Source organism: Emys orbicularis, chromosome 2, assembly GCF_028017835.1.
Source record: "Emys orbicularis isolate rEmyOrb1 chromosome 2, rEmyOrb1.hap1, whole genome shotgun sequence".
Taxonomy (NCBI): domain Eukaryota; kingdom Metazoa; phylum Chordata; order Testudines; family Emydidae; genus Emys; species Emys orbicularis.
This window is the reverse complement of record NC_088684.1, coordinates 278,055,158-278,078,331: the sequence shown is the minus strand read 5'-3', so window position 1 is coordinate 278,078,331 and position 23,174 is coordinate 278,055,158. Positions and strand designations below refer to the sequence as shown.

The following is a 23,174-nucleotide window of genomic DNA, read 5'->3' as shown; positions in this document are numbered from 1 at the left end:
GGGAGGTGGAAGGGGGAGGTGGAAGGGGAGGCAGGAGGGCGCGGTGTCCGGTGTGCTCTGTTTCCCCAGAGGCTGCAGGCAGAGACCATGGCAGCCATGAGCCCAGCAGCCAGGGACACAATGCAGATGATTGCATGTGGCAGCTGTGGTATGTACATGGTCCTAGCAGGGCCGCCTGAACAGAGGTATGTCTGTATGAAATGCCGCCTAATTGGCCTGTTAGAGGAAAAGGTCCGTGGGTTGGAGATGCAGGTAGAGACCCTGGTAGAGTTTAGAAGGGGATTCGAGCAGCTACTGGAGCAAAGGCAGGGAGTGGCGGAAGGGGAAGGCTCAGGGGTGCAGGTGGAAGCAGGGGTTATGGTCTCTGAGGGGGGAATGTCGGGGGTAGAACAAGAGCAGTGGAAGCATGTGACCGTGAGAAGCAGGCCAAGGAAACGGAGGGCTAGTGAGGGGGAAATTGAACTCAGGAACAGGTTTGGGTGTTTGGATAACGAGGAGGGGACGCAGCAGGTGGTAACTGATGGTGGGAGGCAGAGGAAGAAAAGAAGGGCAGCTAGTCCAATAGAGAGAGGGGAGGAGTTGATGGAGACAGCATCAATACTCAGCCCCAGGAGGATACAGGATGGCACTAGGGGGACTATAAGGGAAAATAGAGACAGACAGGAGTTACGACTACAGGGAACAGGGGATAGATTAGTAGATCGCATTGTCACCAGGCAAAGGCAGGTTTATGTGATTGGAGACTCCTTACTGAGGAGGTTAGACAGGCCTGTGACCAGGGCGGACCCAGAAAACAGAAGGGTGTGCTGTCTGCCGGGCGCTAAGATACGGGATGTGGACCTGCGGTTGAAAAGGATCCTAAAAGGAGCAGGTAAGAACCCCTTGATCGTCCTTCATGTAGGAACGAATGACACGGCTAGGTTCTCGCTAGAGAGAATCAAGGGAGATTATGCCAGGCTGGGGAAGACGCTTAAGGAAGTAGAGGCTCAGATTATCTTCAGTGGGATTCTGCCTGTTCCTAGAGAAGGACAGCAAAGGGCAGACAGAATTGTGAGGATAAATAGCTGGCTAAGGGAGTGGTGCTATAAGGAGGGCTTTGGGATGTATGGCCACTGGGAGGCTTTCGGGGACAGACAGCTGTTCTCACGGGATGGACTTCACCTGAGTAGGGAAGGAAATAGACTTCTGGGAGGGAGGCTGGCTCATCTCATCAAAAGGGCTTTAAACTAGGAACTTGGGGGAGACGGTTGGGAGATGTCCAGTTAATCTCCACGCCAGATTCCAACACTGAAAAAGAGGGCGAAGAGATAAGCACAGATATAGATAGGGGTAGGGAATTGGACATAAGAAGGAGGGGGCGGATGGACAGTACGGGGTCCATACCAAATTGCATAACTAATGGGAGAAAGGATAGACAGCATACAGTAAGATGTTTATACACGAATGCGAGAAGCCTAGGTAACAAAATGGAGGAATTGGAGCTCCTGGTCCAAGAAATGAAACCCGATATCATAGGAATAACCGAAACATGGTGGAACAGTAGTCATGACTGGAGTACAGGTATGGAAGGGTATGTGCTGTTTAGGAATGACCGGAAAAAAGGTAAAGGTGGGGGTGTGGCATTGTATGTCAATAATGAGCTAAAATGTAAAGAAATAATAAGTGATGGAATGGATAAGACGGAGTCTGTATGGGCAATAATTACACTGGGTAAAAGAACTACTAGAGCCTCCCCTGAGATAGTGCTTGGGGTGTGCTATAGACCACCAGGATCTAGCCTGGATGCGGACAGAGAACTATTTAATGTTTTTAAGGAAGTAAAAACTAATAAGAGCTGTGTAATCATGGGGGACTTTAACTTCCCAGATATAGATTGGGGAACAAATGCTAGTAACAATAATAGGGCTCAGATGTTCCTAGACGTGCTAGCAGATGAATTCCTTCATCAAGTAGTAACTGAACCGACGAGGGGGGATGCCATTTTAGATTTGGTGCTGGTGAGTAGTGAGGACCTCGTTGAGGAAATGGTTGTAGGGGACAACCTTGGCTCGAGTGACCATGAGCTAATTCGGTTTAAACTAAATGGAAGGATTAACAGAAATAAAACTGACTAAGGTTTACGATTTCAAAAAGGCCAACTTTAATAAATTAAGGCAACTACTTAGGGAAGTGGATTGGGCTAACATACTTAGGGATCTAAAGGCAGATGACGCCTGGGATTATTTCAAGCTGAAGTTGCACGAGCTGTCCGAGGCCTGTATCCCGAGAAAGGGAAAACGGTTAGTAGGCAGGAGAATTAGACCTAGCTGGATGAGCGGGCGTCTCAAAGGGGCGATTAAGAAAAAACAGAAAGCGTACAAAGAATGGAAGAGGGGAGAGATCAGCAAGGAAACCTACCTTATTGAGGTCACAGCATGTAGGGATGCAGTGAGAAAGGCCAAAAGCCGTGTAGAGTTGGACCTCGCGAGGGGAATTAAATCCAATAGTAAGAGGTTTTATAGCCATATAAATAGGAAGAAAACAAAGAAAGAGGAAGTGGGACCGCTGAAGAATGTAGATGGAGTGGAGATTAAGGATAATCTAGGCATGGCACAATATCTAAATGAATATTTTGCATCAGTCTTTAATAAGGCTAATGAAGGGCTTAGGAATAGAGGGAGCAGGACAGAGGGGAATAAAGGAGGGGCGATTGACATTACAGTATCAGAGGTGGAAGCCAAACTTGACTAGCTAAATGGGACTAAATCGGGCGGACCGGATGATCTTCATCCTAGAATATTGAAGGAACTGGCGCGAGAAATTGCAAGCCCCTTAGCGATAATTTTTAATGAATCTGTAAACTCGGGGGTGGTACCGTTGGACTGGAAAATAGCTAATGTGGTTCCTATTTTCAAGAAGGGGAAAAAAAGTGACCCGGGTAACTACAGGCCTGTTAGTTTAACTTCTGTAGTATGCAAGGTCTTGGAAAAATTTTTGAAGGAGAAAGTAGTTAAGGACCTTGAGGTGAATGGCAATTGGGACAATTTACAACATGGGTTTACGAAAGGCAGATCGTGCCAAACCAACCTGATCTCCTTCTTTGAGAAAGTAACAGACCTTCTAGATAAAGGAAATGCGGTGGATCTAATATACCTCGATTTTAGTAAAGCGTTTGATACTGTGCCGCATGAGGAATTATTGGTTAAATTAGAAAAGATGGGGATCGATATGAAAATCCAGAGGTGGATAAAGAACTGGTTAAAGGGGAGACTGCAGCGGGTAGTACTGAAAGGTGAACTGTCAGGTTGGAGGGAGGTCACCAGTGGGGTTCCTCAAGGTTCGGTTTTGGGTCCGATTTTATTTAATCTATTCATTACTGACCTCGGAACCGAATGTAGGAGTGGGCTGATAAAGTTTGCGGATTACACAAAGTTGGGAGGTATTGCCAATTCGGAGAAGGATCGGGATATTCTGCAGGGAGACTTGGATGACCTTGTAAATTGGAGTAATAATAATAGGATGAGATTTAATAGTGAGAAGTGTAAGGTGATGCATTTAGGGATGACTAACAAGAATTTTAGTTATAAGCTGGGGACGCATCGGTTGGAAGTGACGGAGGAGGAGAAGGACCTCGGAGTCCTGGTTGATCGCAGGATGACTATGAGTCGGCAATATGACGTGGCTGTGAAAAAAGCTAATGCGATCTTGGGATGCATTAGGCGAGGTATTTCTAGTAGGGACAAGGAGGTGCTGCTTCCGTTATACAAGGCGCTGGTGAGACCTCATTTGGAGTACTGTGTGCAGTTCTGGTCTCCTATGTTTAAAAAGGATGAACTCAAACTGGAACGGGTACAGAGAAGGGCCACTAGGATGATCCGAGGAATGGAAAACCTTTCCTATGAAAGGAGACTTGAGGAGCTCGGTTTGTTTAGCCTAACCAAAAGACGGCTGAGGGGGGATATGATTGCTCTCTTTAAATATATCAAAGGGATAAATACCAAGGAGGGAGAGGAATTATTTCAGCTCAGTACTAATGTGGACACGAGAACAAATGGATATAAACTGGCCGTGGGGAAGTTTAGGCTTGAAATTAGACAAAGGTTTCTAACCGTCAGAGGGGTGAAATTTTGGAACAGCCTTCCGAGGGAAACGGTGGGGGCGAAAGACCTCTCTGGCTTCAAGATTAGGCTAGATAAGTTTATGGAGGGAATGGTTTGATGGGATAACGTGATTTTAGTCAATTAGGCATTAACGTGCCATCGCTGGTAAAATGAGGGTCCGGCTGTAGAATCTTGCCTGTATGCTCGGGGTTCTACTGATCGCCATATTTGGGGTCGGGAAGGAATTTTCCTCCAGGGTAGATTGGCAGAGGCCCTGGAGGTTTTTCGCCTTCCTCCGCAGCATAGGGCAGGGGTCGCAGGCTGGAGGATTCTCTGCGACTTAATTTAAAGACTTCAAGGGAAAGTGGGTGGGTCAGCTTTTGTGGCCTGCATCATGCGGGAGGTCAGACTAGATGACCATATTGGTCCCTTCTGACCTTAAAGTCTATGAGTCTATGAGTCTACATCTATCTTTGCATTTTGGTACTGAGGTAACTGACAGAACCAGCAGATCTGCCTACTGGTATTAACCAGCCAAGAAAGTCAGTGGTTGGATTATGCCATACTACAAGATTCTACACCCATGAAAGCCAACTACTTTCCTCTAAGTCCCCATTCCAGGTAACTATAAAGTTCATTTTCAGCAAAGCATCAACACATATGCTCTTGTCACATTGATTTAATGTGATTTAAGCATATGCTTAAATGTTTTGCTGAATAGGAAGACTCAACACTAAGAATATGATGAAGGGCTTTCCTGAATCAGGGCCAAAGCCAATATCTTGGCATATATGACATAGAAGCTCAGGACAGAGGGGAAACAATCATATTGGTTGTCACTGTATTTTGACCTTCAGCAAGATTATTTCAGAGGCACGTTCTAACTAGAGAGCTTTGCTTACAAGTAGCCAAAACTCCAAGCTGCATAATAATTCTGAGAACAGGGGAAACATTTAAAGGATGGGATCTCAAGATGCCCAATACATTTCCAAAATCCTCCTCCTCCATTGCTTTTTATTAGATTGTAAACATTGTGGAGGAGGAACAGTCTTTCACTATCCAGAACAATTGATGTTATTATTTATTTGTATTGTGATAGCATCTAGCAGCCCCAGTCATGGGCCAGGACCCCATTATGCTAAGCGCTGTACAAACACAGACCAAAAAAAGCCCATGTTCAAAAGAACTTACAATATACAACATGCTGATCAGAACCTCTGGGGACTACTGTAATACAAATAACAAATTTTAATAGAATAAGTATCTTAATCCTTTCCGTGTTCTGTGTTAAAATTTACTATTGACCTGAGCAGGATATTATGGCTGATGAAGAGAGATTTTTTCCTTTATTTCAGCCATTCTGTGCTTGTTGAGAAATGAGTTCTCATGTATCTATTCATGAATGAGGATCATGTACAGACTGAACCATATTTCATATCCAAATGTCTCTAAAAGTTGAGGGGTGGGGGGTGGGAATTCAGAAACAAAACTTTGATCTGGGTTGACTTTTGTGGCATGGAGCCATTTGTGCAACCTACCTACATGGTCCCATTTAATGGAATAATGTTTGTAGGTTCCTACAGCTGCAGGTAAATCAGATAATTATTTGGACATCTTGTGCTGTCCCCGTAGCCTCTATCATTATGGACGTGCAACCACTGAAGTGACATTGCTGCACCAATCTCACTGATTATGGCTGACACAGTATTGTCAATAGCAACATCTGAGGAGTGAAATCACATAAAATGGTCGATCTGTCCAAACAGACACTTTTCTTCAAAGGCAACCTACATTCAGTAAAGCTCTGATTCAAACTCATTTTACTGATGTCTGTTTCCAATGTGAAAAATATATTTGAAAATTAAGATTTGAGAGATTTTTCAATTCAATTGGTCCCAAGTGAAGATTTGTACTAAACCTTATAATTGCAATTATTTAATGAACACTCAGCTCAGTTTTAATAACTTTTATTCTTCACAAAATGAAATCTCTCAGATAATCACTCAAGATCTACAAATAATTTCAGAGTTTTTAAATAATTTTTCTATTAATCTGCAACAAGCGTAAAACTTTCACCCTGCCAACTCTGTGAAATTTGTCAACTTTGCCTGCTGTGAAAACTAGGTATCTAATTATGGTTGGTAGAAGCACAAAATACGCAAGTGCTGTAATTTACTTCCAGAATGCTGAACTGTAGAGTTTGGACACTGAGAAGCTGCAAATACATTTGAAACACTGGTTTACTGCACAAAGGTTTTGTTTTATTTTCCTCCAGAGTGGTAATTAAGTTAAGTCATTATGAAAGGAAGAACTGATGTTACATTTGTATTTTCATTTGTATTTTTACACATTTTAGTAGCCCCGCTGGTATACCAATAAGCAGGGGACTTGTATTTTTAGCCAATAAAGACTTAATCAGAGACATTGTTCACTGACTTTGGGCCTGATTCTCCACTGCATTGTACGTGGTGTAGTCATTTATGTTTGTTGAAAGAAAATGATGACAGGTGTAAAATTTACCAAATCAGAGTGGTAGTCGGTAAAGCATAGTTTAGTGGCCAGAAAGTAATGCTTAAGAACTAGAGGAAGTGAGGCTGGAAAGCATGGTTCACAGTATGAAAAGGATTAGACTACACTCACCTGAAGTGACCCATGGGCTGCACATGGTTATGGTTCCTTTGTGAGGGAGGTATGGAAGTTCCAGTGGGAAGGCTGCATATCTACGGTCCCTTTAAAAAGCTAAATGTTGAGTACATCCAAGCCTCTGTTAAATAAGTCCAAGTCCCAAGGAAGCACACTAACTGGCTTTCTTCAGCCTAAACCTAAACCAGCCACAAAAATCCAGGACAGCTTGCTTCTTCCGAGCCCATAGTGATTGCCCACTTAGAAGTCTGGAAACTTCTCCTCTGGCAGTGGAAAAATAGTTCTGGACAACCCAATTGGCTGTTTCATTCCTGTGCCTCTTCCTCCAAACTGTGAGTGAGAAACACTCTCCCTGAACCAGTTCTCTCACTTCTGAAGGCATATTGTTTACTGGAGCTGTCATCCACTCCTGATGAAGCATTTCCTGCTCCCTAAAGCCTGCATGAATCCTTGGGTTTATAAACCCCACCACAGGCAGTCAATGTTGAAGCAAACAACCCTGGATTTGCAGCACAAGCTGGCTAGGGTGATGAAATGTACAAGAGATGGCTCATCTGGGCCAGCCGCTCTATACAGAGTCACAAAACTAATTCACCCATTGATTGAAAAACTGGGACACAAACATTCATTTTTTAAATATGACAGGCCTCTCAAAATAGATGATTCCTAGAACACTGAGAGGTAAGTTTGGTCATTCTACATCATAAGCCTTTTACAACTTTAACTTCTATTATTCTGTTAGTAAAGTGTGCTCAGTAGGCTAGACCAGAGGAACCAAGACTCTTTGGTTCTATCCCCAGATCTGCCAGTGACTTGTATAAGTTTGGGAAACTCGTTTAAACTTCTCTGAGCTTCAATGTACCCATCTGTAAAATGGGAACAATTACATCCCAATGGTGTGTGAAAGGCTATATAAATGAAATTAGTATGATTCATCTTCACAAATTCACTTATAACTACAACTAAATGAAATTTTTCAGACAAAACTTTTTTTGTTGCTGAAAAATTCCAGATTTGGTGAATTGTGTTGGTCAAAAAATCAGAATGTTTCATTTTAATATTTTCAAAACAATGTTTCAATTTTTTGATTAAAACCAACTTTTTGTTTTGAATTTTATCTAAATTTTATTTAAAGAAAAGGTTAAAAAAAACTCTCAAAAACTAAACAAAATGTTTAATTTGACCAAATCAATTTTTATTTTATTTTACTTTTTTGGTTCATGAATTTTTCTTTTTTTAAGTTTCATTTCCACTCAACCTGAAACAAGATATTTTATTTTAAAAAATTGGTTTGGCCAGCAAACCAAAAAATCTGTTTCACACAGCTCTAGTTATTAACCTTAACTTCAACAAATCCATATGGTGATCCTCTCATTACAGAGAATGGGACAGAGAGGAAAGGAGGCGAGAAAAAAATCTGAAGTTAAAAAAAGAAAGGCGTGAGGATAAATCAGAAAAAACTTACACTTAGTATCACTTAAGGCAGTGGTTCTCAAAGCCAGTCCACCATTTGTTCAGGGAAAGCCCCTGGCAGGCCGGGCCAGTTTGTTTACCTGCCGCGTCCACAGGTTCGGCCGATCGTGGCTCCCACTGGCTGCGGTTCGCCGCTCCAGGCCAATGGGGGCTGCAGGAAGGGCAGCCAGCACATCCCTCGGCCCACGCCGCTTCCTGCGGCCCCCATTGGCCTGCAGCGGCAAACCGAAGCCAGTGGGAGCCGCGATTGGCCGAACCTGTGGACGCGGCAGGTAAACAAACCAGCCCGGCCCGCCAGGGGCTTTCCCTGAACAAACAGCAGCCCTAGTTTGAGAACCACTGAGTTAAGGAGTAGCCAAGAATTTGGTAGTTACAGATATGTAAGGTATTGGACCAATATGTGCCCTCAATTGCAGAGGTGCAACCCTCTCATTTAAGGGAAACAAATTCGTATATGGTAGAACAGAACTTTCCCTTCTTTAACTTGCAGGTACTCTACAAGGAAGAACCTGCAATGGGAGGAAAATGGCGTGTTGTCAACACCACTGCTAGCTCCTCCTCCACCTGCACTTGCAGGGCCCCCTGCCACACAGGCATCCTGACCCTGGAGGATTCCACCCAGGCCATGGTCTTGATTTACTGGGAATGCAGCCTGCATTCCTCCACCAATGAACGCCAAGCAGGGGGAATCACCTGGTGTAAGAGGTGTCTGTTGATGGAGTATATCAGGAAGCAGGTAAAACAGCTCCAGGAGGAGGTGGCTCATCTGAGTAGCATCCAAGAGCACAAGGACTTCATTGACGTGATGCGCATGGAGATATCTGGGACAGAGGATGCGAGCTGACTGCTGATGATTATAGTGGCACCAGAGGATGAAGGAGAACTGGCCACCTCGAGCAGTAGACAGTGCTACACTCCCACCTCCAGGTTCCCTGTCCATTGCAGGCAAGAACCAGCACATTGTACTGGCAACAGGAGGTAAGGACTAACCCCAATGGCTGAGGAGGAGGAGGACGAGCTATCTGTCCCCACGACAGGGAGACTCATGGCCACTGCACCCAATACGAGAAGGCAGAAGATACTGGTAATTGGTGACTCCCTTTCTCAGAGGGATAGAGGCACCATCTGCTGACCTGACATGATGTCCCAGGAGCTGTGCTGCCTGCCTGGAGCCCACTTCCAAGACATTACTGAAAGATTTTCAAGGCTCATTCTTCCCTCTGACCACAACCCCAAGCGGCTCATCCTCATATACACTAATGACACTGCCAGGTATGATCCTGATCAAATCAGCAGTAACTCTGCTGGACTCTGGGAGCAAGGGTGAAGGGTCAGGAGCGCAGGTTGTGTTCTCGTTCATCCTCCTGGTTGAGGGTAAGGGCCCAGGCAGGGACACATGCATCCTGCAGATGAATGCATGGCTATGCAGATGGTATCGATGGAAGGGCTTTGGCTTCCTCAACCATGGGACGCTGTTCCGGGAAAAAGGTCTCCTGGGAAGTGATTGGGTCTGCCTGACCATAAAGGAGAACAGCATCTTCACACACTGACCCCCCCAGTCTTGTGAGGAGGGCTTTAAACTAGATGTAAGGGGGATAAGATGACAAACACCCACAGATAAACATAAAAAAGGGTGACATCACGAGACACTACATGTTGGGGGGGGAGACATGAAAAATTACAATAGGATCATAAGAACAGTCATATTGGGTAAGACCAATGGTCCACATAGCCTTGTATCCTTTCTTCCAACAGTAGCCCATGCCAAATGCTTCAGAGGGAATGAACAGAACAGTGAAAATCTTGAGTCTAGTCCCAGCTTCTGGCAGTCAGGTTTAGGGACCCCCAGAGCATGGGGTTGTGTCCCTGACCTTCTTGGCTAATTGCCATTGATGGACTGAGCCTCCATGAACTTAACTAATTCTATTTTGAGCCCAGTTATACTTTTGGCCTTCACAGCATCATCTGGCAATGAGTCCACAGGTTGACTGTGCATTCTGTGGAGAAGTACTTCCTTATGTTTGTTTTAAACCTACTGCCTATTAATTTAATTGAGTGACCCCTGGTTCATGTGTTCATGTGTTATGGGAAGATGTCGAGCAGATTCACCCACTGATTTCCCTCTTGTTGCTCCTATGACTGATGGATGATCAAGGTGCTAAAGGAGCACTCAGGGAAGACAAAGCTGTTTCAGATAAGCTAAATGGATTCTTTTCATCAGTCTTCACTGCAGAGTATGTGAGTGAGATTCTGACACCATAGCCATTCTTTTTAAATGAAAATTTGAGGAACTGTCCCAGATTGAGGTGTCAATAGAGGAGGTTTTGGAACAAATTGATACATTTAACAGTAATAAGTCACCAGGACCAGATGGTATTAACCCCAGTGTTTTGAAAAAACTTTAATATGAAATTATAGAACTACTAACTGTGGTATGTATCTATCACTATCACTTAAATCAACCTTTGTACTAGATGACTAGAAGGTAGCTAATATAACACAATTTTAAAAAAAAAAGTTTCCAGAGGCGATCGTGGCAATTACAGGCCAGTAAGCCTAACTTCAGTACCAGGCAAAATTGGTTGAAACTATAGTAAAGAACAAAATTACCAGACAGATAAATGAACATGATTTGTAGGGGAAGCATCGACACAGCTTTTTTAAAGGAAAATCATGCCTCACAAATCTATTAGATTTCAACAAGCAGATGGACAAGGGTGATCCAGTTGATATAGTGTACCTGGACTTTCAGAATGTCTTTGACAAGGTCTCACACCAAAGGCTCTTAAGGAAAGTAAGCAGTCATGGGATAAGAGGGAAGGTCCTCTCATGAGGAACAAAATGGCAGATGAAAATCAATGTTGACAAATGCAAAGTATTGCACTTTGGAAAAATAATCCTAACTATGCATACAAAATGATGGGTCCAAATTAGCTGTTATCACTCAAGAAAGAGATCTTGGAGTCATCATGGATAGTGTTCTGAAAACATCTGCTTAATGTGCAGCAGCAGTCAAAAAGCTAACAGAATGTTAGGAAGCATTAAGAAAGGGATAGATAATAAGACAAAAACGATCATAATGCCACTATATAAATCCAATGTACACCCACACCTTGAATACTGTATGCGGCTCTGGTTGCCTCATCTCAAAGAAGATATATTAGTATTGGAAAAGGTATTAGGTGTATGGAACATCTTCCATATGGGGAGAGATTAAAAACACTGGGACTATTCATTTTAGAAAAGAAAGGGGATATGATAGAAGTCTATAAAATCATTTATGGTATGGAGAAAGTAAATAAGAAAGGGGGAGGAATGTAAGCCAAAATAGGGAAAGATAAGGTTAAAGAATATTTAGATAAGTTAGATGTATTTAAGTCAGCAGGGCCTGATGAAAGTCATCCTAGGGTACTTAAGGAACTAGCTGAAGCAATCTTAGAACCATTAGCAATTATCAGATTGAATAGGAGTCAAAAATATGATGCAATTGCAAAAGAGGCGAATATCATTCTGTGGTTTATTAATGGAAGTGTCATATGTAAAATACAGGAAGTAATTATCCCGCTCTACTCAGTACTGGTAAGGCATCAGCTGGAGTATTGTGTCCAACTCTGGGCGGTATACTTTAAGAAAGATGTAGAATAACTGGAAAGAGTCCAAAGGAGAGCAACAAAAATGATAAAAGGTTTAAAAAACCTGACCTATGAGGAGAGGGTAAAAAACAGGGCATGTTGAATCTTGAGAAAAAAAGACTGAGGGGGGAGTGGATAAGAGTCTTCAAATATGTTCGGTCTGTTATAAGGAGGACTGTGATCAATTATTCTCTATGTCCACTGAAGGTAAAACAAGAAGTAATGGGCTTAATCTGCAGCAAGGGACATTTAGGTTAGATATTAGGGAAAACTTTCTAATTATAAGGGTAATTAAATTCTTGGATAGGATTCCCGGGGAGGGTGTAGAATTCCCATCACTGGAGTTTTCTAAGAACAGGTTTGACAAATACCTGTCAGGGTTGGTTTAGGTTTACCTGGTTCTGCCTCAGCGCTGGAGGATGGATTAGATGACCTCTAAAGGTTCCTTCCAACCCTTCATTTCTATGATTCTATGAACTTAGCCCATTTTCACTTGTAAGGGTATATCTACAAAGAGGCTGGGAGATTTCTTCCTAGTGTTGGTAGATAGATATAGGCTAGCTCTCCTTGAGCCAGCATGCTAAAAATAGCAGAGTGGCCCTGGTGGCAGATGCAGCAGCTTGCACTAGACACCCAAGTATGTACAGAGGGGGTTGGGCAGGTTTGTATGTGGGGGGTTAGCTGCCACCCATGCTGCTGCAGCCACACTGCTATTTTTAACATGCTTGCTCAAGTACAGCTAGCGCACGTCTGTCTATCCAGGTGGGAGGTGCACTCCCAGCTGCTGTGGAGACATAACCGAAGAATCTCCCTGAATGTTATGGCTTTTTGCTTTGTCACCCAGCATTTATTAAATGCTGCAGACCAGAATCCTCCTAATTATTTTCACATATGCCTATTATATCTTTCGCTAGTAATGAACGTTATAGTGAAGACTGCAAAATGGTGTTGGTTCTAAATCTATCAGGTAATAAACACAAAATATATTATTTCATGGGGGGATAATAAAAAGCTCAAGATCAATGAAACATTAAGATTGAGAAATCACTCCCTCACTCAAATCACAGATAAAGTTGAAAATTCAGCCCTAATTTTGTCTCCTTCTACTTATGCCTGAGTTCTTTGTAAAATAAATGAATTGTCAAATAATATAGTATGTAATAGAAAACAAAATGGAATTTCTTATAAAAAGCTTGAATACGGTGAGTTACAGCACAGTATGTACAGTCTTCAAATGGTTTGATTTTAAGACTCATTGAAATCCATAGAAGTCACATTTGAACAAAACTAGTTCCATCATTTATGTGTTATTCACACATACAGCATTTCTAAGAGGATTATACAGAATGGACTTTAGTTTGTTGGCTTGCTTACTACATGAAAAGAAAAGCAGAGGAAATGTTCCCCAAGCTTTGGGGGAAAAAATTTACCTCTGTGCTGAGACAAAGTTACCAGTGGAAAATGAAAAATTTGTTTAAGTTACGTACAAATGAATGTAAGTGTTATCATGGAAATATCAATTCAATCTACCAATAATAGGCACAAACACTATAACAACATGAGATATGCCCAAAGAGAAAAGACTGTTCATAATATTTATGTTCATAAACACAATATTAGAAAACTCCTCTTAAGTAAAACTAAACATCACAGATAACAGAAATTTTATCGTTTTTTTTGTGATTTAGGAGATATAGGTAATTTCTATGGCTTTTACTCTATTCTCTATAGCTTTTCATAAGGATTTGTTTTGCTGTGTTTTGTTTCAGCTGCTTTATTACAAAAAAACACTTTTAAAAAGAGCCAGTAGAGAAGAGGAAAAGCATAGAACTCACTAAGTGAAAAGGTTTGGGACGCCTCAAAGTACAGTATGTACATTGTATGATATGGGAATCTCTCTCAAACTAGTAAAATCTGTCAAAATAGGATAAACTTTTTAGATGCACCCACTGTAGATGAACACCATATGTTGGAGAAGAGGCTCAGCATGCTACATCACAAAGAAAGGCTCCCTTTGATTGCTGTTCGGAAGAGAGAACACACCAATCAGAGCCTAGATGTGATCCCAAAAATATTGTGTATCATAGAACAGTTTATCTATTCCAGAGTATTACCATCCCCATTACTGCCCTTCAAATCTGCATACTGGGTTAAATAAACCAGCTTCACACTATCTTGTCTCTCAAGTTACCAGTAATTTCCTGAGATGCTCACATTTAGAGCACACATGTATCACATGTCATAATCTATCAGCATGATGAAGTGAAACCACGAAGCACTGAACTCCAGTGTTTAGGTTCTGGATGAGTGAATATGATTAAATGGCTGCTTGGGTTTTTCAAGTGTTAGCAAGAGAACAAGACAAAACAATGAACCAAATCTATATGTAGTATGATTAGTACACAACTGACGACATACAAATTCATTATAGGTGGGGCTGTTAGCGCTGGCTGTCATTAAGGTTGATTGGCACTTTCATTATAACACCCTGTTTTCAGTTGCTTATAACTTTACCAAACTTTAAGTTTGGGCTGAAATTTTACATGCCAGTTGTGTGACACACCCCCATTTATTTATTTATTTAATTTCTGCCAAAACAGTTAAGCCATTTGCAATGGCAAGGACAGGAAAAAATACACTGTTTGGCCCATGTTAAAAAATTCTTGAGACCTTTTCTTTGAAATATTTTATCACTCCCATTGCTTTGTAGCAATTGAAATTTGGCAGGGGGTGGCCTTTTGTGTTTGGGACGTGCCTTTGCTGTCCACATGAAAATCCATCCACATTTAGCCAAATTATAAGCCTTTGAAAAATTGCAGTCTGCACATGCTCAAGCCTCTCACAGCTCCTCGTGCTCACCAGAATGGAGGAATGGGGGCAAATGGGGAAGAGAGACAGATCTGACAAGGAGTTAGGATATGGGGAGAGAACTGGGACTGGGTGAAGAGACTGGGACAAAGAGGAAGTGGGGAGGGAGACTGAGACTGGCTCAGGAGCCTGGGTGGGGGGGAGACTGGAAATAGGAGCCAATGGGAAGAAGAGACAGATTAGACAAGGGGCCTTGACAGTGGAACTCAGAGTAGCTGGGCAAGGAGACCAGGTGTTGGGAAGGCAAGATACTCGGTGTTGTGGGTGGGAAGGAAGAATAGGACTCAGCGAGCCTGGAGTGGGAGAATAGGCTGGGCAAGGAGACTGGGGCTTAGATCATAAGCCTGAGGAGTAGAGACTGTGATTGGGTAGATAAGGAATGTAGGGTGGGGACGAGACAGAACTTGGACAGGGACATGGCAGAATGCATCAAGCTTGAGGGAAATGGACAGAAAAGTCTCTGCCCACTTGACCATACACCACTCCAGAGTCTAGAATGGAATTCAGGATTCCTGAATCTCACTATTCCTCTTCTGTCAACAAGCGAACCCATCGGCAAAATGTGTATCTCATTCCCATCTGGTGCTGGTCCACAAAGAGGATGGCAACCTGCTATTGCTATCAGCTACTATTGCTATCAGTTGATTAGCTCAACTGGCAGAGGTCTGTGTGGTAGATCTAAAGGATCCAACCCTGTTGATGAACCACATGGGTATCAATGTGAAGAGACAAGATGAAATTTCAGGGAAGAGCATGGACAGATACCCATTCAGTGTCCTACCTTTGGGAGGTTTCAGTTTTATTCCCAGTTATGTCACAAAATACAACACCAAAAACAGGCACACTTGGTAGTCTAAGGCCTGGTCTACACTACGAGTTTAGGTCGACTTTAGCTGCGTTAAGTCGACTTAAGCCTGGACACGTTTACACGACGAAGCCCTTTCTTTCGACTTAAAGGGCCCTTTAAACCGGTTTCTTTACACCACCTCGACGAGGGGATTAGCGATAAAATCGGCCTTATGGGGGTCGGAATTGGGTAGTGAGGACGGAATTCGACATTAGTGGCCTCCGGGAGCTATTCCACAGTGCTTCATTGTGACCGCTCTGGACAGCACTCTCATCTCAGATGCACTGGCCAGGTAGACAGGAAAAGCCCCGCGAACGTTTGAATTTCATTTCCTGTTTGCTCAGCGTGGAGAGCACAGGTGACCATGCAGAGCTCATCAGCACAGGTAACCGTGATGGAGTCCCAGTCCCAGTCTCAGGATCGCAAAAGAGCTCCAGCCTGGACCGAACGGGAGGTACGGGATCTGATCGCCATCTGGGGAGATGAAGCAGTGCTGGCCGAACTCCGAAACAGTAAAAGAAATGGCAAAACATTAGAAAAGATCTCCAAGGCCATGAAGGACAGAGGCCATAACAGGGACGCACAGCAGTGCCGCGTGAAAATTAAGGAGCTAAGGCAAGCCTACCACAAAGCCAGAGACGCAAACGGAAGGTCCGGGGCTGAGCCGCAAACATGCCGCTACTACGAGGAGCTGCATGCCATTCTAGGGGGTGCAGCCACCAGTAGCCCAAGCGTGTGCTATCAGTCCCTCTCTGGAGACAGGGAATCGGGTTCGGCGGACGAGGAAGATGAGGATGGAGAGAACATCATAGATAGCTCACAGCAGCAAGGAAGCGGAGAAACCAGTTTCCCCAACAGCCAGGATATGTTTGTCACCCTGGACCTGGAACCAGTAACCCCCGAACTCACCCAAGACCCTGTGGGCACACAGGGGACCTCTGGTGAGTGTACCTTTGTAAATATTACACATGGTTTAAAAACAAGCGTGTTTAATGATTAATGATTAATTTGCCCTGGCAATCGCGGCCAGTACAGCTACTGGAAAAGTCTGTTAACGTGTATGGGGATGGAGCGGAAATCCTCCAGGGACATCTCCAGAAAGCTCTCCTTCATGTACTCCCAAAGCCTTTGCAAAAGGTTTCTGGGGAGGGCTGCCTTATCCCGTCCGCCATGGTAGGACACTTTACCACGCCAGGCCAGTAGCACGTAGTCTGGAATCATTGCATAACAAAGCATGGCAGCGTATGGTCCCGGTGTTTGCTGGCATGCAGACAACATCCATTCCTTATCGCTCTTTGTTATCCTCAGGAGAGTGATATCATTCACGGTCACCTGGTTGAAATGGGGCGATTTTATTAAGGGGACATTCAGAGGTGCCCCTTCCTGCTCTGCTGAACAGAAATATTCCCCGCTGTTAACCACGCGGTGGGGGGGAGGGGTGAAGTGTCCAACCCAGAGAATTGGGTGTGTGGGGGAGGGGAGTTAGTTGGGTTTGTGCTGCATGTTAAACCTTAAACCTCAGCCCCTCCTTTTACATTGCAAACCCATTTTAAATGGCCAACCCAACGGGTGCTTGGTATGGTTAATGAGAGCAGTACTGTTTTAAACCATCCCCACTTGTTAACAAGGTTAAAAAAGCCCAAAGACTGTGTCTTACCATGGCTGCCTGCAAGCTGAAATCTGTGGCCTGGCACTGCGTGAGTGATCTCTCACACCAAACCGGCAGTCCCTCAATGTAAGAGGAAAAATGCGACCTTGTAACGAAAGCACATGTGCTGTGTGATGTGAACAGCAAAATCTAACGTGAAAGAGTGTACCCATTGTTCTAAAAAATGTATCTTTTTTAAACAACTCTCCCTTCTCCTCCACCAGCTGCAAATGTTTCACCTTCACAGAGGCTAGTGAATATTCGAAGAAGGAAGCGAAGGACACGTGACGAAATGTTCACTGAACTACAGACTGCCTCCCACGCTGACAGAGCACAGCAGAATGCGTGGAGGCAGTCAATGACTGATTTTAAAAAAGCCCAATATGAGCGAGAGGAGAGGTGGCGGGCTGAAGAGGAGAAGTCGCGGGCTGAAGAGCAGAGGTTGCGTGCTGAAACGCGGGCTGAAGAGGAGAAATGGCGTCAGCTTGTACTCAGAAAGCAAGAGTCGATGCTCCGGCTGCTGGAGCATCAAAGTGATATGCTCCTGCGTATGGTTGAGCTGCAGGAAAGGCAGCAGGAGCAGAGACCGCCGCTACAGCCCCTCTGTAACCAACAGCAGGAGCAGAGACCGCCGCTACAGCCCCTCTGTAACCACCAGCCCTCCTCCCCAAGTCCCATTGCCTCCTCACCCAGACGCCCAAGAACACGGTGGGGGGGCCTCCGGCCACCCAATCACTCCACCCTAGATGATTTCCACAGCAATAAGTTTTAAAGTTTTAAAGTGCAGTGTGTCCTTTTCCTTCCCTCCTCCCCCACCCATCCCGGGCTACCTTTGCAATTATCCCCCTAGTTGTGTGCTCAATTAATAAAGAATGCATGAATGTGAAGTAACAATGACTTTATTGCCTCTGCAAGTGGTGCTTGAAGAGGGGAGGGGAGGGGAGGTTGGGGTGCTTGGTTTACAGGGTAGTAGAGTTAACCGGGTGCGTGGGGGGGGGGGCTGCGATTTCATCAAGGAGAAACAAACAGAAGTTTCACACCATATCCTGCCCAGTCACAAAACTAGTTTTCAAAGCCTCTCTGATGCGCACCGCGCCCTGCTGTGCTGCTCTAACCGACCTGGTGTCTGGCTGCGCGTAATCAGCGGCCAGGCGATTTGCCTCTACCTCCCACCCCGCCATAAATGTCTCCCCCTTACTCTCACAGATATTGTGGAGCGCACAGCAAGTAGCAATAACAATGGGGATATTCTTTTCGCTGAGGTCACAGCGAGTCAGTAAGCTGCGCCAGCGCGCTTTTAAACGCCCAAATGCACATTCCACCACCATTCGGCACTTGCTCAGCCTGTAGTTGAACAGGTCCTGACTCCTGTCCAGGCTGCCTGTGTATGGCTTCATGAGCCATGGCATTAAGGGGTAGGCTGGGTCCCCAAGGATCACGATAGGCATTTCAACATCCCCAATGGTTATTTTCTGGTCCGGGAAGAAAGTCCCTTCCTCCAGCTTTTGAAACAGAAGAGAGTGCCTGAAGACGCGAGCATCATGTACCCTTCCCGGCCAGCCCACGTTGATGTCGGTGAAACGTCCCTTGTGATCCACCAGGGCTTGCAGCAGCATTGAAAAGTACCCCTTGCGGTTTATGTACTCGGTGGCTTGGTGCGCCGGTGCCAAGATAGGGATATGGGTTCCGTCTATCGCCCCACCACAGTTTGGGAATCCCATTGCAGCAAAGCCATCCACTATGTCCTGCACGTTTCCCAGAGTCACTAACCTTGATATCACCAGGCCTCTCATTGCCCTGGCAACTTGGATCACAGCAGCCCCCACAGTAGATTTGCCCACTCCAAATTGATTCCCGACTGACCGGTAGCTGTCTGGCGTTGCAAGCTTCCACAGGGCTATCGCCACTCGCTTCTCAACTGTGAGGGCTGCTCTCATCTTGGTATTCTGGCGCTTCAGGGCAGGGGAAAGCAAGTCACAAAGTTCCATGAAAGTGCCCTTACGCATGCGAAAGTTTCGCAGCCACTGGGAATCGTCCCAGACCTGCAACACGATGCGGTCCCACCAGTCTGTGCTTGTTTCCCGGGCCCAGAATCGGCGTTCCATGGCATGAACCTGCCCCAGTAACACCATGATTTCCACATTGCTGGGGCCTGTGCCTTGTGAGAGGTCCATGTCAATTTCCTCATCACTATCGTCGCCGCGCTGCAATCGCCTCCTCCTCCTCAGCTGGTCCTCCTGGTTTTGCTTTGGCATGTCCAGGCTCTGCATATACTCCAGGACAATGCGCGTGGTGTTCATAGTGCTCATAATTGCCGCGGTGATCTGAGCGGGCTCCATGATCCCAGTGCTAGCTATGGCGTCTGGTCTGAAAAAAGGCGCGAAACTAGTATCTAAAGACCAGGGGAAGAAGGGAGGGAGGGAGGGAGGGAGGGAGGGGCGGGCGACTGACGACATGGCGTACAGGTACAGGGAATTAAAATCAAGAAAGGTGGCTGTGCATCAGGGAGAAATACAAACAACTGTCACACAGAATGCCCCCCCCCCCAGAGATTGAACTCCTAAGCCTGGGTTTAGCGGGCCGTTGATTTGACGGAGGGAGGGGGGAAGGAAATGAATAAAACACAAATCTATTTTTTACATCTTAAGACGACAGTGCAGCATGACTGATAGCCCTCGGCATTTTCTGGGTGCTTGGCAGCCAATACTTGGCAGCAAATAGTATACTACGACTGGTAACCATCATTGTCCAACGAGGACGGTTAAAGGCAAGAGGTTGCTGCTGTGTAGCAATGTAGCCCCACGTGTGCCAGCCACATGTCTGCCAGCACCCAGATCGCCCTCGGCCTTTTCTGGGTGCTTAGCAGACAATACTTGGCAGCAAATAGTATACTACGACTGGTAACCATCATTGTCCAACGAGGACGGTTAAAGGCAAGGGGTTGCTGCTGTACAGTAGCCAGAAGGCTCGGTAAAGGCGCTCAGGCTACAATAATCTATGAGCATTTCAGGCAACCTCTAAATTTACTTGCTTTCAGACCTGAGGAAAGCTCTTCTTTCAGATCTGCTGAGCACCCAGATTGCCCTCGGCCTCTTCTGGATGCTCAGCAGACAATACTGACAGGACGGTTACCAGTCGTAATAAACTATCTACTGCCAAAAGGCAAGGGGCTGGTGCAATGCAGCCCTACGGCTGCCAGCCCCACAGCTACCAGCATCCCGAGCGCCGATGAAGGCTACTACTCATGCTGCACCGTCTACCGCCAAAAGGCAGTAATCTGCTGCTGCTGTTTAGCAATGCAGTCACACGTTTGCCGGCACCCGGAAGACATATGGTGACGGTGAGCTGAGCTGAGCGGGCTCCATGCTTGGCATGGTATGTTGTCTGCACAGGTAACCCAGGTAAAAAGGCGCGAATCTATTGTCTGCCGTTGCTGTGACGGCGGGGGAGGTGCGTGACGCAATGTACCCAGAACCCCCCGCGGCACTGCTTTGCATCATTCGGGCATTGCGATCTCAACCCATAATTCCAATGGGCGCCGGAGACTCCGGGAACTGTGGGATAGGTACCCATAGGTACCCATAGTGCAATGCGCCGGAAGTCGACGCTAGCCTCGGTACTGTGGACGCGGTCCGCCGACTTCATGCACTTAGAGCATTTTATGTGGGGACACACACAGTCGGCTGCATAAAACCGGCTTCTATAAATCCGGCTTCTATAAATCCGACCTAATTTTGTAGTGTAGACAAGCCCTAAGAGAGAACAAGATTCAGGGAGCATGCAGCTTAAGGTACCAACACACCTAAGAGAGATGATACCTCCATAACAGGGTTTAGGCACGCTGGGAAACAACAATGATATGGAAGCAAAGAAGAATGTGCAAAGGGAGAGGAGGATCAAAACAACAGAGAAGTACGTGCAGGGGAAGAAAAAGACCAGGTGGCAAGGAATCTTTAAAGAGAAGGACATAAATGATGGTAAAAAAGAAATAAAATGGAGAAGAAAAAGATATTATGAATAGCTTTTTTCTATAGAGTTTAAAGACAGCTAAAATTTCCTACTGTTACTTTTCTATATAAGCAATTTTTGCAGCTGCCATAGGGATGATGTTTGATCACCAATGGAAGATATGGTATCCACCAGATAATCTCACTTTTAACATGTGGCCCATACCATGAAAATGTTACACAACCCCTGGTCTAGAGTGTTATTATATCAGATGCATAGACATGGTCATCCCCTTTTATTTCCTTCACATTTAAGGGCATCCAGTGGTTTAATGGCAGGAAATCTCCTCAGCAGCTTCTTTGGTATTATTTCAAACGTAAGAATGCTGAATAAATAGGCATAGGTAAATCTCACTGTCTATCTCAGAAGAATCCAGGAAGACGATGTTTGTGATAATCCAATGGCTCAAGTCACAGAATCTGACTATCCTTCCTATTACACCAGGGGCAGCTTTATCATGGGCTCATGGGTTCAACTGCACCCACAGAAATCATCCCGCAGACAAACCTGAGTGGCATTGTGACCCCATGCACCAGGTCACAACACCTGGAGCAGGAAACCAGGCTCAGCTCCATGGGACAGGAGCCACCACTGCAGGGCGATTGAAGGGCAGGCTTGTTCTTCAGCATCCCTCTCCCTATGCCGGGAGCTGCCCCTCCTCCCCAGGCCAGTATTAGGGTTGCAATGCCAGGGCAGAGGGTGGTGCTGTGGATGGTCAATGCCCCGTCGTCAGTTTAGTATAATGCACCCATTGAATTGGGAGGCTACATCCACCCCTGCTTTACACACTCAGTTGACCTAGTAGGTTTTACATTTTTAAAATATTGTATTTGGATTTTCGTTGATAAGATTCCTTTTCTATAAGTTCAGCTGATGATGGCTGAAGAACTAATTCCAGGAGAAAGGTCATTGCTACAGTTCCACTGTGGTGGACTCCATCCCCTCTCCCCCCTTTTTTTATGCCATGCCTCCTGGTATTACCACCCACCTGACTCCAATCCATACTATACCAGTCCACAATCAATCACCAGAGGCTGTGGACACCCATAATTAGATTTTAAAATCATAACTATAGTCATTTTACGTCTGCTTGCATAATTACATCAGCATGTTAATATCCTTTTAATGGTCTCTAATGATGTAATAAGAAATAATGGAATTTATCTGACAGCTACATAACCATTAACAAAACATATTAAGCATAACTAGTACTTCCATAAAAATTCAGGCTGTATCTGAAAGTGACAGTTAACATGTTGGATCCTTTTTACAATGTTGAAACATTTCTGATTATGTATTCCCCAAATAAATCCCCACTCATCCGCTTCACAGGGAGAGCAAAGTTTATGTCAATGTAACTTGAAAATAAATCAAGTGTAGCAGTGAACTGTGCACTCTAGGAGCGAAACTGAGACTATATTGAGGATCCCAGGTCCTCAGTTAAAATTGGCATGTTGGTGAAAGAGAGAAGATAAAATAATCTGATTACCACCCTGCATCAACTAATCAAGAAATAACATGGGAATAGGCTGCAAAGGCAACTGTTCACTCAACCAAATTCCAGAACAGTGGGAAAAGCTAAAAATAGGCACATACTATAAATATTCAGAAGCAAAACTAACCACAAAACAATAAGATCGCCTCTGTGAAATAATCCTTTCAAAATGAGTACATTGCAGAAAAATGCACATGAAACAATTGAGAGTTCTGGATTATAGGTCCCTTAGAAGAACTGATTGTTTAAATTTGCTATGGTGCACGTCTCAGAAATAATTCTCATTAAACATGCTGCTTTTGCATGGTCTTTGACATTAACCCTGTAGTTTTCATTAGTAAAACTTATGTTTACCCCAAAAAGTTGACAATACTTTAAGGCTCTCTGACACAGGAAATAGTGCTGTCACCATCATACCATATAGTATGTTGGGGAGGGAGAAGAGAGAGAGAGAATTTCATTTCCTAGTCTTATTCACATG

The 23,174-nt window shown here is 44.7% G+C and overlaps 1 protein-coding gene across 1 annotated transcript in view; it reads right to left on the bottom strand.

The window, feature by feature from the left end:
* Window positions 1-23,174, bottom strand: part of PTPRN2 (protein tyrosine phosphatase receptor type N2) — a 959,094-nt gene that overhangs the window by 503,316 nt on the left and 432,604 nt on the right. The gene's annotated exons all lie outside the window — the stretch shown is intronic.